This window comes from Sorex araneus, chromosome 11, assembly GCF_027595985.1.
Source record: "Sorex araneus isolate mSorAra2 chromosome 11, mSorAra2.pri, whole genome shotgun sequence".
NCBI classification, from domain to species: domain Eukaryota; kingdom Metazoa; phylum Chordata; class Mammalia; order Eulipotyphla; family Soricidae; genus Sorex; species Sorex araneus.
The window spans coordinates 17,324,096-17,340,104 of NC_073312.1; positions in this window are offsets into that span (position 1 = coordinate 17,324,096).

Genomic DNA, 16,009 nt, shown 5'->3' on the forward strand with positions numbered 1-16,009 from the left:
ATTTTCAACACTGGAGAAGAATTGTTCCTTGGAACATGTGACAGAAGAGGCATCAGTGGTGCTGATGTCCTCGTCAACATGAACTTGGCCATGAGAATTGATTCGTTCGAATGCTTAACAACCCAAATCGGATGCTTATGCTTGAATAGATGTGGTTCATTGCTGGCGGTTTCTATTTTTGTCGTCTATGCACCAACATCTAACTAAGATGAAGAAATTGAGAAGTTCTACATCAGGCTGGAGAAGTTCTATAAAGAAGACCACACTGTCTACAAGGTCATTGTTGGTGATTTTAATGCCAAGATAGGACCAAGAAGATTGCCCAAAGAATTCCACATCAGGACCCATGGCCTAGAATGGAACGAACAGGGTGAGAGTGTCTGAGTTCATCATGTTAACCAAGACCATCCATGGTAACTCGCAGTTCCAGAAGGCCGAATCTAAACATTGGACATGGGATCCTCCCGGTGGACAGTTCCACGACAAAACTGACCACATCATATTCAACTGACGGTTTTGCCTGACTGATGTTGCTGTTGTCCCAAAATTCCAAATGGGATCGGACTACCATCTCCTTCATGTGAAATTCTACTTCATGGAGTGGGGAGAAAGGGCTTCAATGTTTAAGAAGAGAACTCCCAGAACGACCACCAACTGGGAGTTCATTGGCACTAGTGTGGCAATATGGGAAGATGCCGTTGTAGACAACATCAATGAGTAATATGATCGACTGGTTCAGCACCTCCATGACTGTGCAAGGAATGCCGAGAGTGAGAAAACCACAAAAAGACTCCTGTCTTTGGAAACTCTTGAGCTCATCTGCCAACGTGGTCTGGCGCGAGCCTCAGGCAATCACAAGCTAATGTCCAAGCTTGTGAAGCTGTGCAGAGAAGCAATAAAGAAAGATCTCAAAGAGAGAAGAGCAGCAGTGTTGGCCGATGTGGCCGAAGCAGGGAAAAGTATTCACAATGCCTGCCAGTCCTTTGCCAACTATAAGACCAAGATGACTGCCCTATGACGTCCTGATGGATCTACTACATCTTCCAAAGGGCAATGGAAGAGGGCAATGGAGAAGGCAGGGAGACTGCACCTGCTCCACCTGGGGCACCCCGTGTTATTGGAACGACTCGGGTCCGGAGCATTCTCTGGCATTGTAGTGCCTGCCGGCCAGGATTCTTCACTGCTGAGTGTGGCAAGAATGCCTTACTCCCAATTCTTATTCCTTCCATTTCCCTCTTTAATTTCCTTGATACTGTTTTCAAAACTAGTTTTGAGTACTGGAGAGGTAGTATAGTGGGTAGGGCATCCGTCTTGCATGTGTCTTACCTGTGTTTAATCCCTAGTGCGTCATATGTTCCTGATCACTACCAGGAGCGATCCCTGAGTGCAGAGCCAGAAGAAAGTCTGGAGCACCTCTAGGAGTGGCTAAAAATAAAATTAACCAACAAGTCCTGTTCTTTCACATTTCTCAGAAACTCCTTCTAGCAAAAGTCACTTAGGCACAACCCAACTCACAATTATTTGTATTTTTATCATTTTGGGTATAACACTCCAACCAAGATAAAGTTGCTTCAAAATCTCCAATTGAAGTTAATATATGACACAAAATCCTGGCCGGCAGCCACTATAATGCCATAATATATGAAGTTAATATATGACACATTAGGGGCTGGAGCAATAACAAGTGGGTAGGGCATTTGCCTTGCATGCAGCTGACCCAGGTTCGATTCCCAGCACCCCATATGGTCCCTTGAGTACCACTAGGAGTAATTCCTGAGTGCATGAACCAGGAATAGCCCCTGTACATCACCGGGTGTGACCCAAAAGCAAAAAAAAAAAACCCAAATAAAAAAAAAGGCCCAAATTAATAACAAAAAATCATAAAAGCAAAAACTCGATGGGAATTTGCTGTATACTAGACATAGTTCTAAATGACTTTTTTATGCTCATATCCTTTGATTCTCCAACTGTTGATTTAGATATTTTATTTGCCTAATGTTTATCTCATTATGAGAACATAATAAGAAGGGTTTGCATACAACCTATTCTGGTTTTTCTTCAATTTTTAAAATAAGTTATTTTAAAAAAGTTAAATTGTGCATTATAGGGAACTGAAAAACACAAGAATCAAGGAACAAAATTATACTTAATTGTGAATAGCTATGTCTATGATTACTTTTCAGTTGTCTTCCATTGTGAAGTAACTGAAGCACTTTATTCACTTAGGTGATTTTTGCTCTCTCCCCTTTGTAGTGAAATACCTAAAATCCATCAGAATGGACTATGACTACTTGACTCATATTTCTCTCTAAGTAGCTGAAAGATAAGCAGCAAATGTGTAACAACAGTTTAAAGACATACATTGCCTAAGACAGAACATGTTGAAAACAGGTGGGAAATCAAAGCAAGAAGCAGGTTCAGATAACATAAGAGTAAAAGGCAAACAGCAGCTGAGTCTGAACATGTGTTCTGGCCCACCAGGACTACAAATGTCAAAGTCAGTTTAGTCAAGTCTCTAACTGTGGCTCTGGCGATGGAGAATGTTAGCAAGAGTAGGTGAACCCCTACCATGCACCACAGCTGCATCTGCTCAAACAGATGGCAACACCATCATCAGCATCACCATCAGACATGAAGGCCAGAGGCAAATCACCCAAAATATGTATCATACCCAGAAACCAATGGTTCTTTTACATCCAGAGCAGAGAACAATAATGAGAAAATTTGATAATCACATTTTTAACAGTCAAAATCAGTCCCCCTTGAAAAAAATCAGTGAGATGACCTGTTTTAATTAAAAGCTGTAAGTGTTCATTATTAAATCAAAAGTGTGGGTGTTCCTGCATCTGTGTATTAAATTTATGCATTTTATCACTTCATAACTGAAAATCATTTATATTGTATTTCTATAATTAACCCAAACATATGACAAGTGTATTAAGCTTCACACCGAAGCCTAAGCTAACCCTCCTTGTTGATTAATTTCCTCATTCTTTATGACCCTCAATTTATCAGTTTATTGAATTTCCTACCTGTGAAGATATTATTAGCCATTATACCACTATTTCATCTTTAGGTATTACATTCTTCTTAGTCCCAGACTAAAGTATAATAGATAGTCTATCTGATTCACATTATTGATAAATGTAAAAACAAAGTAAGTCTGATTGGGATGATTACGTCTATTCTATTTCATTACCAAACAGCATTTTAAGATCTTAGTTTCGAACGTCTAGGTAGAGTTCATACCTAAACACAGCTGGATCTTCTTGAAAATATCAAGACTTGTATTATGTTTTAGGCTGGCTGGATCCTCTCTGAAACAACATAAGTGTATTTACTATCTCCTGTAGGAATGATATTGCCATCTCTCTCCTTTCAAAAATGTATTTCTTTTCAGGAGCAAGGAAGAGCAAGTCATAGTTGGGTAATAGAGATAATCAAAGTGCAGGTGATCACAGAGATATGATAAACACAGATAATTATACTAGAGGACCCTATAAATGGCTCCCTACCAGGATTTCTTAGCCCTAAGCTTTATTGGTACTTATTCTGTGGGTGAAGCTTCTTATGTGTTTTCATTCCCATCATGGATATGATTGAATTCTAACTTACATGTTAGCACAAGTTGCCTATGATATTAGATAGTGAGGTTGTGCTGCCATAAACTTCAACCATATATGAGGTCATGGTTCTCCTTCTTTTACAGAGTTTATCACCAGCAACATCCCTATCACTTTGCATTTAAATATAAATATTAAATAAATTCTGGAACTTCTGGCCATAGCAGTTAGGCAAGAAAAAGATATCAAAGGCATAGAGATAGGAAAGGAAGAGGTCAAGCTATCACTATTTGCAGATGATATGATACTATACTTAGAAAATCCTAAAGACTCTACAAAAAAGCTCCTAGAAACAATAGGTTTAAAGTGGCAGGCTACAAAATCAATAGCCAAGAGTCCATGGCTTTCCTATATACAAATAATGAGAGAGAAGAAAGAAATATTAAAAAAAATCCTGTTCACAATATTCTCTGGGACAGAAATTCCAGAGAGATGCAAAGCAATTCCTGCATCTCTATAGACATTCTCACTTAATGACCAAAAAACCATGTAAAATCATATTTCTATTTCTAAGTCTTTCATTTTAGAGGTGAAATTTATGTTCACTGTCAGAGAGAAAGGAAAAAAAATTGCAACACAAAAGTCCTTTTCTTTATACTTCACAGTATATAAAAAGATTAAGCTGGGGGTTAGGCCATAATTTCCCTGATTTCATTGTCCTTATGACTTCTTTCAGAATTTACTTCTGAATCTCCTAAGTAGCACTGTCTCCTGATCGATACCCAACCTAGCATTAGAAGTCATGGAATGTTTATTCTTCCCGCTAATTTTCTGAAATGCCTGCAGTTCATTTTTATGACTGTATTTTTATAATGTGCTCATTGTTCAAAAAAACTATCTTCCAAGATCACATTCTCAAGGTAACAGCATTACTCAGAGGAGATATTTCAAGAGTGCAAATGTTGCTCCACTTTCTTTTGTAAGTTTCCTTGTTTTATGGCCCGCTCTGAAGAACCAGTTTGAGAGTTTACATTGAACTGAGAAAGAATTGAAACATGTCCGGATTTAGGTATTACTTGTTTTGTTAAATTTCCCACTGTACACAATCATCACCACAAATTCATTTTTTGGGCATTTTTGTAACTGTCTCCCTAAATTTACTATTCATCTCCATTTCTCAGTCCTTTACTATACAACCATTCTTCAATTTCATATATTTTTAAAGCTTTTTCTTTTTTTCTGGATATTTCCTATAAGTGGAATCATACAATTTGTTGTTTGTTGAACTTGGTTTCTTTCACTGAGTTTAAAGTTTTACTATTTCATAGGAAGTATTTGTCTTATTCTTTTGAATTGCTAAATGATATTTCATTGTTTCTAAGACTCAACTAATATTTATTTACAAGTCTCTGTATGTATCTGCACTGCACTGTAGCACTGTTGTCCCATTGTTCATCGATTTACACGAGCGGGCACCAGTAATATCTCCATTGTGAGACTTGTTGTTATTGTTTTTGGCATATTGAATTCACCATGGGGAGCTTGCCAGGCTCTGCTGAATGGGCGGGATACTCTCAGTAGCTTGCTGGGCTCTTCAAGAGGGACGGAGGAATCGAATCCGGGTCGGCCGTGTGCAAGGCAAACACCCTACCCACTGTGCTATTGCTTCATTTCCTGTATGTATCTATGTTTTCATTTTAATTAGTGCCAAAGGAAATTATTCTTAAAATTAAACTTTACTGAATCATTATTGACATGCAGCAAATGGAATATATTTCAAATGTAGAAATGCATGGATTTAAATTTGAGTATAGTTCAAATCTCCGCTTCAGTCTAAGGACCATAGCCCTCAACCCCAAACAACTCCTGATACTACTTTGTACTTTGTAAGTACCCTTCTTGTTTTTCTCACCTGCCTTCATCCTCAGACAACTTCTAACATGTTTTCTGTCATTACAGATTAATTCTTTTAGCTTTGGATTTGTCTTTGTGGAATTAAAAAACATGTGCTCTTTCAAGTCTAATTTTATTTACATGGCATAATTACTTTTCAATTATTCATGCAATAGTGTATATCTGTTGCTTATTAATTGTACTGTTGAGTAATACTTTATGCCCTGTAGATATCTAAATTTTCTTAGTTGTTCATCATTTCATGAGTATTTGACTTGTTTTTATTTTTTGTCTATTATAATTAAAATTGTTTTGAACATTTATATTTGTATGAATATACAGTATACAGTTTCTTTTTCTCTTGGGTATGTTCCTGGGGACAAATGGCTGCATTACATTTTAGATTATTGCACATTTAACTTTATAGAAAATCAGAAAATCATTTCTCAATATGGTTGTCTCAATTTACCTTTCCATCACAGTTGAAGCACAAGGAAAGTTTCAGTTCCTCCAGATCTTTGAGTGCCACTTGCTCTGACCAGTCTTTCCAACTATAGTTATTAAAAATAGGTGTGACTGAAAGTTGCATTGTGGATTATTTAGTGTTTTTCTGATGGCTAAGGATGTTGAGTAACTTTTTCTATGAATTTTTTCCATTTGCATTGTTTTGTAATAAAGTTTTTGTTCAAGTTTTTACCCATTTAAAAATTAGTTATTCACTTTCTAAATATTAAATTTCAAGAATTCTTTATAAATTCTAATGTAAGTTTTTTATAAGCACATGCTTTGAAAATACTTTATTTCAGTCTGTTGTTTGTCATTTCAAGGATCAAAAGACAGTTTGAACAGGTATATTAACAACAAACAAAATATATTTTAGATCAAAGGCAACTTCCAGGGATAACGAAGTTCATTTTATAATGATAATAGGTCTATCTATCAAGAGGGCAATGATTCCAAACACTTCTGTTCCTAATAAGATTCAGAATGCACGAAGTAAAAACTGCTAGAATTTCAAGGAAAAATAGTCACAATGATAATTGGAGATTTTAATGTTTATCTCTCAATAATTCATGGAAAAAGGAGAAAGAAAATAATGCAAACCATAGCGGACTTTTATGGCGCTATCAATCTGCTTCACCTGTTTGATAGTTCTAGAATTCTTTACATAATAATGTGCAGCAGAGGATATGTATTATCCCAAATGTGCAGGAACATTTCCCAAGAGGGACCATACTCTGGACCATGGAATAATTGTCAAAATATTTTCTTTTTTGTCATGGTGAAATTTTGTTATTCATGATTGGGTCTCATGCACGCAATGTTTCAACACCAATTTATTCACCAGTGTTTACCCCCTAAACCCTAATTTCCTCCCACCAACCAGCCTGCTTCTATGAATGGCACTTTTTTTAATATAAGTTTTTGCAGTGTGGTTTGCAGTACTGTTGCTGATAGTTTTATACATGGCAGGTTACCACCTTTCAGCATAAGAAAGGATAAAGCCATGAATTTTGCTGCTTCATGGAGAGACTTGGAGAGTATAATGTCAAGATATCTAACTTCTAAATTCATTTTTCTTTGTCCTCACAATGTTATATTTGCACAAAGCATGACTAGATTCATCACTAACTCTGTGAATTGTTTCCTATTTGGAACCAGGATACATACAGATTTACCTGGTATACAACTGCACTCAGCTCCCAGAATAAGTCGAAACAAAAATCAGGTTACCATAGCATGGAACTCACATTTAACTTAGTCAATTCTTAACAAATAATCACACCCAGAGACTTCCACTGCCTAGGAGGTGCTGGGAATCCATTAATAGAACTACATTTTTCAGAAGTTGAGGGAAGTTTCATCTACCTCTAATTTTTCCCAGTGCATACCAGTTTATTGAAAAATATGGGAAAATTCCATAGGGGAATTAGAAAATTATGGCACACTTGAAATGTTTCCATTTAAAAAATTGGTGCTTTTAACATACATGACTAATGCACTGAGACTTATCTGAGTACTATAGACCACGTGATTCATAAGTGTAAGTTATTTAATGTTCCCATACATATATTTCAAATTATCTCTAAAATTACATATATAATGTACTTTTTATTTAGTACATTTTAAAATCATTTTTTTGGTGAAAATTGTTATATTTCAGCATCGGGTTGTTAAGTCCTTATCTAAGAATTTACTAATCTCTTTGTTGCTAATTGAGCCTTCTGTGTTATTATTTTTGTTTGCTGAGTTTAGTCAGCCACTATGTTATTTTCCCATCTAATTTGGTGTGCTCCTACTGGACTTTCAGTAATGAGGGACTGGGAGGTGTTCAGAGGCTTCAGTATTTATGGTCTGGACCATTAGTGGCGTGGTAGATTTGAGCCCTTGACATGGCTGCATGGTGGGGTGTGGATGCAACCGCATTTGGCACAGGGCCAGTGGGTGAGTCAATGTGATCGCAGCTGTGTTACTTCTGATTTTGTGTCAAATAATGCCATTCTTTATAAGATCTTCTGTTTCCCAATAGGCCTGGAACATTGTTTCCAGAAACTTCTTTCTCTACCATGAATTATTATTTCCTCAGCCTTATTCATAATTGGTACTAATCCCTTTTATTATTTATATTATTATTTTTTAATTTTTTTATTAGTGAATCACTGTGAGACAAAGTTACAGACTTACAGGTTTTCATGCTTATATTTCAGTCATACAATGATCGAGTGCCCATCCCTCCACCAGAGCCCATTTTCCACCACCAATGGTCCCAGCATCCCTCCCACCACCCCCACCCTGTCCCCTTCACCCCACCCTGCCTCTGTGGCAGGGAATTCCCATTTGCTCACTCTCTCTTTTTGGGTGTTGTGGTTTGTTACAGACGTATTAAGTAGGCATCTTGTTCAGTCTATAGTCTATTTTCAGCCTGTATCTCCCATCCCTAGTGGGCCCGCCTAGCACCCTTTGCTTGGTGATCCCTTCTCTATCAGAGCTGCTTCTTCATCTAGCATGTGAGGTCAGCTTTCAAGTGGTGGAGTACTCCTCTTGATACTTATCTCTACTATTCTTGGTGTTAGTCTCCCATTCTGTTACTTTATATTCCACAAATGAGTGCAATCTTTCTATGTCTCTCCCTCTCTTTCTGACTCATTTCACTTAACATGTTGATCCACCATATGCAAAGTTCATGACTTCGTCTTTTCTAACAGCTGCATAGTATTCCATTGTACAGATGTACCAAAGTTTCTTTAGCCAGTCATCTGTTCTTGGGCACTTGGGTTTTTTCCAGATTCTGGCTATTGTGAACAGTGCTGCAATGAACATATAGGTACAGATGTCACTTTTACTATACTTTTTTGCAGCTCCGGGATATATTCCCAGAAGTGGTATTGCTGGGTCAAATGGGAGCTCAATTTCTAATTTTTTGAGAATCGTCCATACTGTTTTCCAAAAGGGCTGAACCAGTAGGCATTCCCACAAGCAGTGAAGGAGAGTCCTTTTCTCCCCACATCCGCGCCAACACTGGTCAATTTTGTTCTTTTGGATGTGTGTCAGTCTCTGTGGTGTGAGATGGTATCTCATTGTTGTTTTGATCTCATCTCCCTAATAGTTAGTAATGAGGAGCATTTTTTCTTGTGTCTTTTAGCCATTTGGATTTCTTCCTTGAGAAAGTTTCTGTTCATTTCATTGCCCATTTTCTGATGGGGTTGGACGTTTTCTTCTTGTGAAGTTTAACCAGTGCCTTGTAAATCCTTGATATCAACCCCTTATCTGATGGGTATTGGGTGAGTATCCTTTCCCATTCTGTAGACTGTCTTTGTATTCTGGTCGTTGTATCTTTTGAGGTACAGAAGCTTCTCAGTTTAAGATAGTCCCATTTGTTTATCTCTGCTTCCACTTGCCTGGCCAGTGGCAAGTCCTCTTTGAAGATACCTGTAGCTTCAATGTCATGGAGGGTTTTGCCGACCTTGTCTTCAGTGTACCTTATGGATTCTGGTCAAATGTTATGGTCTTTAATCCATTTTGATCTGACTTTTGTGCATGGTGTTAGGTATAAGTCTGAGCCCATTTTTTTGCAAGTAGCTATCCAGTGTTGCCGGCACCATTTGTTAAAGAGGCTTTCTTTGCTCCACTTTACATTTCTTGCTCCCTTATCAAAGATTAGATGATCATATATTTGAGGTTTTGTGTAAGGGTATTCTAACCTGTTCCATTGGTCTACTATTTTTTAATTTTGTTGAATCACTGTGAGATAGTTATAAGCTTTCATGTTTGGGTCACCCATCCCTTCACCAGTGCACATTCCCTAATTCCTTTTAAATATTTATGGATAGCAAATAAATTTCAGCCTTCCCTGATCTGCCATTGAACTCATTTTCTAATTGTAAATGACTTAATTACTTTTAAAACTCCAGCCCGATAAAAATGGACAACAATTATATTTCGTATCAATAAATCTTGGGAGCATTGTGTTAATGGAAAGCTGTGTGTAAGGCAAACACCCTACCCTCTGTGTTGTCGCTCCAGTCCTTCCTGAATAGTTAAGCATAATTATATGACTAAATTCTTGCCCCCACAGTCTGAGTGAACTGCATTGCTTCAACTATAGTTCTGACCCATAAAAGTCCTTCAGTATGTGTTATTCATGTTTCCATTTCTGCTTATTATGGTGAACTGCTGTGAGACCTCGGTGGTGATGGAACTATAGGATTATTACAGGGAGAAGATGATCCACCTAACATAGTACAGGGCTGTGATGTAAAGGAGAAATATCCAGTAGTTTTATTTGAACATTTGCATTTGAAATTTATTTATTTTAGCTAGTAGTGTGGACTACTGTCATCAACTGTATTTAGCCATTTGGAGTTGCTAAGTAGCAAATACTATGATAGTTTACACAGAAAGGATGTTGGAAGTGCAGACGAAAGATGAGGGCTGCGTTTATAGTGAAATCATCATATTCCATTTTAAGCACCAGACTCTGTATTAAGTCTCATGAGTTTACTGTCTTATTTAATCCTATAAATGTGTTTTTATTTCTGCTTTTTGGGTCACACCCAGCTTTGCTTAGGGGTTGCTCCTGGCTCTGCACTCAGGAATTACTCCTGGCGGTGCTCGGGGGACCATATGGGATGCTTGGAATAGAACCCGGGTCGACTGTGTGCAAGGCAAATGCCCTACTCGCTGTGCTATCACTCCAGTCCCCTATAAATGTGTTTTAGAGGCATTATAATTGTCTGTAATCCCCAAAGATCTGAATAACAGCTAAAAGGGTGAAAAGAAATAGCACATGGCATTGTTGAATTATAGTTCCAAACACTTTACGTTTAACTTTAGTTTGTCCTTTCACCTTCACCTCCGCCCTGCAGGGAGCTTAGGTTTATTGTGTTACTCCCACCACAGAGCTCCCGAGGCACACCCAATTCCATCAAGGCACTCCCGATCTTCTGTGTTTACCTTTAACCTCTCTCGTGCTCTTGTTTCCCCTATATGTTAATCACATATATTCCTAAATCAGACCCTGTAACTTGCAAAATTAAATTCTGAGGGCTATGGGTTTTGTATCACTGTCACTGTCATCCCGTTGCTCATCGATTTGTTCGAGCGGGCACCAGTAACGTCTCTCATTGAGAGACTTATTGTTACTGTTTTTGGCATATCCAATACACACGGGTAGCTTGCCAGGCTCTGCCACGCGGGATCGATACTCTCAGTAGCTTGCCAGGCTGTCCGAGAGAGGCGGAGGACTCAAACTCGGGTTGGCACCGTGAAAAGCGAATGCCCAACCGCTGTGCAATCGCTTCTTTCCTTTATGTTCTTCGCATAGTTTATTTTAGAGCGATGTCCTTTTTGTATGGACACGGTTAATGCTATGCTTTTGTAATGTGAGAGTTAATTGACTCAGAATAATATTTACTCTTGAGCATGCCTCATATTTATTTGACTTAAGCCTCAGTTGCCCTTATTTTCTAACACCTCCAAAAGGAAGATCTCAGCAAGGATTTTGGATGGACCCAGGGCAAGCTGTAAGCTACCCTGGCATCAAGCACCATAAGAAGCAGAATAAGTTAAGAGCATGGTCATGGAACGAACACTGACAGACCCAAAAAGAGGTAACTGAATAAGGACCCTGCTGGGGTAAGGAAAGACTAACCTGGCCTGAGGATTGTGGTCTGGGATATACAACGAGATGCCTCAGGAAGAGCCACCCTTTAAGCTTAATGTAACTTACTGTGTCCATACAAAATGACTAGAAGTATTATTAAGAAGTAAGTTTAAAATGACTATTTAAATGGATTACTAGCTAGGAAAAGGAGAGGCAATAAGCCCTTAGATGGAATTCTGCCCTTGGGCAGATCTCCTAGCAGGAATCTAGAGTGCTGAGCACCTAATTGAGGTTCTATCCTCGTGTAAATTTCCTAGAAGAACTTCCCCTGTAGGAAAGGCTTTACATTTATTCATTGTTTATGGTCATGTTCAACCACACCTATGTGAAATTGCTACCTTAAATCCTTCATGATTTCTCTATAACTAATGCTGAGAGACTTGAATAAATGGCCACTGATTACCAACCAGCCTGATGAACCACATTCTTTCATTCATCTGTTGTTGGATCACTGGAAGGATGGTGGTTTGGCCTCAAACATACCAGGGGACTCTTGGGTCACCGAACGTGGGCCGGTGACACCCAGGAACAGTGACAGGTGTGAGGTAGACAAGGTTCCCTTCCTCCCTTCCACCCTTCCATACTCATCCCTCTCTTCTATCTTTCCTTCCTTTCCTCGATTTGTTCAGGACTTACTCCTGGCACTGTACTTAGAGCTTACTCCTAGTTCTGTGCTCAGGGATCATGCCTGACTCTGCTCAGGGGATCATATGCATGCCAGGGATCAAATGGGTGTACCAATGCAAAGCAATACCTGACCTGCTGTTTTATCTCTTCTGCCTGGCAAGTTTTTCTTAAATGTTTTTATTTCCACTTAGGTAAATATGGTGATTGGCTGACAAGTAGACTGCCCTGCTTTTGTGAGACTTATTTTCCTATGTTTACATATGAGGAGCAGAGCTAGTAAATGGGGAGCTTCTATTTTTCACATAAGCCTTTCCTCAGGCTCTAAATGTTTCTTGCAGACCAAGTAGCTCCTCTGTAAATAAAAGGTCTCCCTACTCTTCTGTGCTGACCCCTGTATTATATTTTCCTTCTGAAAAGGCTTATAAAGATTTATGAAGTTTATAAAATGAGTGGCTATTTATGCTGAAGATGTCTCCACCATCATTCTTTCTTGGAGTAAATACTGGTATTTCTCCAAGTCTCAAAGAAAATAATTCCTTATTTTGTATAAGTTTCTGGTTATATGTAATGAGTTACAATTACCTAGTTTCACATCATCGGGAAACTAGATGTGGCCTTGAGGAGGCATTATGTGATTGTAGAGGCCTTGAATCTTCCTCCTGCCCCAGCTCTGCCCAGGCATTAATTTCATTGCTGTTTCATCCTGATTACATTATGGCTTCCTCAGTGTTTGCCGTATCAAGAGTAAATATCAATTTGCAGTATCTAGTAAACATTATTTGGTGTCCAACTGTAATATAATAAAAACGTACTTATAATCTCATCATCAACTTATCTTTTTCTGCTCTAATGATATGAATCACATATCATTATGTGACATACTATTTCACTTCTATAAACATGCCCTCATCTAGTATTGCTCTTTTCCAGAAAAGTTATTCTCTTTGTGGGTTATTATAGAGCTGAGGAAGTACAGTTTGTTTTGACGAACACTGCAGTATGCTATGTGAAGTGACAAAGGTAGAGAAAAATAATCAGAATTGGGAAATAGAAAGGAGATTATTTGCAAATTCAAATGACAATATAGCCTCACCTCACATCAGTTAGAGTATTTACATCAAAAACTGTAAACAATAAGTGCTGGGGAGATGTATCAAAAATGAATGAAAGAAAAAAAGTGAAAGAAAGAAAGAAAGAAGTTCTTATTTACTTACTTCTGATGGGACTGTTGTTTGGTTCACCCTTTTTGGAAAATGGTTTGAAGACCTAAAAAAACAATGAATTGGTATTTCATTTGACCTGGCAATTCCATTCTAGGGCAGTTTGCTCACCCTTCCCCCAGTACAAAAGCATTGACCCATAGAAATATATGCACACCTTTGTTCATTGCAGCATTACTTGTAATAAACAAGATCTGTCAATAGTCCAGATGCACAACAACAGACAAATGGAGAAAATAATTCTGATATATATGTATATATATATACACACACACACACACACACATATATATACACACAAACACACACAGATACACAATTGAATGCTACTCAGCTACAAGAAAAATAAAATCATACTGTTTTCTGAAACTTCAATAGAATTGGAGGAAGTCTTACTAAATGAAATTAATAAGAGTAAAAGACAAACACTGAAAATCTCACCCATTAGTGAAATATGAAGAAAGAAAACCAAGGATTAGAAATGTAAACAACTCTAAGACATGGTCAATAAAACCGTGATGTAAGGGTGCTGGATGTGGAGGTGAGAAATAGAGAGAGTGAGGGAATCTTGGGATAAGTATAGAAGGACCTACAAGCCCTGGTGGTAAGCATGGTATAACAGCATTGCATTTATAAAAGAATAACATTGATTCTAATTGGTAAAATTAAGCAACAAGTATCACTTGTCATCCTGTTGCTCATCAATTTGCTCGAGTGGGCCCCAGTAATGTCTCCATTTGTCCCTGTCATGTGCTAGTGTAGCCCAATGGCATCGGCTTGATCCAGGAACACAAAGAGTGTCAAACCATTTGTTCAGGGTCTTGATGAAGAAGTCTGGCCATATCATAGGTGGGTGGCCAGGCCATCTTTTGACATCCCATGGAATCCAGTCAGTAACTGCTTTAGTTCAGCAGTTGTCTCCAAATCACATTATGTGTCCAGCCCATCTGATTTTCGCACATTGGCAAATGTGCGAAATTTGAGGCAGCGTGATTCTAGATTGTTGTCGGAGATCGGAACTCCGGATTCCTTCTCTCACTTGAGTGAAACGTGATATTCCAAGCATAGCTCTTCTGATTCCTTTTTGGGAGACCCGAATAGCGTTCTTATCCTGTTTTCATAGGGTCCAGGTCTCTGATGCTGTTAGTGCAGGAAGAATGGTGGAGTCAAAATGATGCTCTTCTTCGAAGCTCTTGAAGGTGTTCCACTCTACTCTCTTTCTTCTGTGCAGTTCTGGCACCAAGTCGTTCATCAGATTGAATACTTGACCCAGGTACACATAACTGCTGCATTTGGAGATGTTCATTCTGTTTAGTGCAAATGAAATGTCAGGAACTAGTTCATTTTTCATGGACATTGTCTTTGTGAGATTTAGCTGTAGTCCGACCTTTCCATGCTCACACTCGAAGTTGGCTAGCATTCAAGCCGCTTGGCTAATGTTTGGTGTTATTAGAACGATGTCATCAGCAAAGCGGAGGTGGTTGCCGACCGTCTATCTTTACTCCCATTCCTTCCCAGTCCAGTCATGGCATGACATTCTTGAGGATGGTGCTGAAGATTTTCTATGAAATGGTGTCGCCTTGCCAAACCCCTCTCTTTATGTTGATGATCACTTCCTTGTAGAATGGTGAGATCCTGACGGTGAATCTGTAATACAGCTCACAGAGGATCCTGAGGTATTGAGTTTGAACACCTTGTTTCGCAGGGCTTCGATGACCACTTCAGTCTCAAAAGAATCAAAGGCCTTCTTTAAATCAATGAATGTTAGACAGAGAGGCATCTTGAACTCCTGCGAAACTTCAATCAGCTTGGTCACCGTGTGGATATAGTCAATCGTCCTGAATCCTTTTTGGAACCCAGCTTGCTCACATGGTTGTCCTTCGTTGAGTGTACTGCCATTCCTATTCAGTATGACTTGAGTGAACAACTTGTAGATGATAGATAACAGGCAGATAGGACAATAGTTGCCAATGTCTTGGATGTCTCCCTTCTTATATAACAGAACGGTCCTGCTGGTTTTCCTTGCATTCAAGAAAGGTAGCATGTGAAGAGCCGAGCCAGTTTATTGACGAGTACTGGCAGAGAGTCTCTTGCCTGCACACCTGGCTGTCTTTCCTGGGGCCCCTCGGAGGAGATGGGCTCCAGCTTCCCTCCCTACTCCAAGCAGAGCTCCCAGCGGCCGAAGACCACTGGAACCTCGCCACAGCCATGCTCAAGGCCCCTCTCCACACATTCAGACAAGCCTCATACATGAAGGTACCCGCAGAGAAACCCAGGTGTGTGCAATCCCATCACTGGCCAACATCCAGAGACTTAAAAGCAAGCTCCAGAAGTGATATCTTATAACCTACTTCTCCCTCTGGGAGAAACTAGCAAGCTACTGAGAGTTTCCTGCCCACATGGAAGAGCCTCGCAAGCTTCCCATGGTGTATTCATATGCTTAAGCCAGTAACAAACTGGACCTCATTCCTCTGACCCTGAAAAAGCCTCCAATGTGGCATCATTGGGAAGGCCGAGTGGAGAGAGGCTTCTAAAATCTCAGG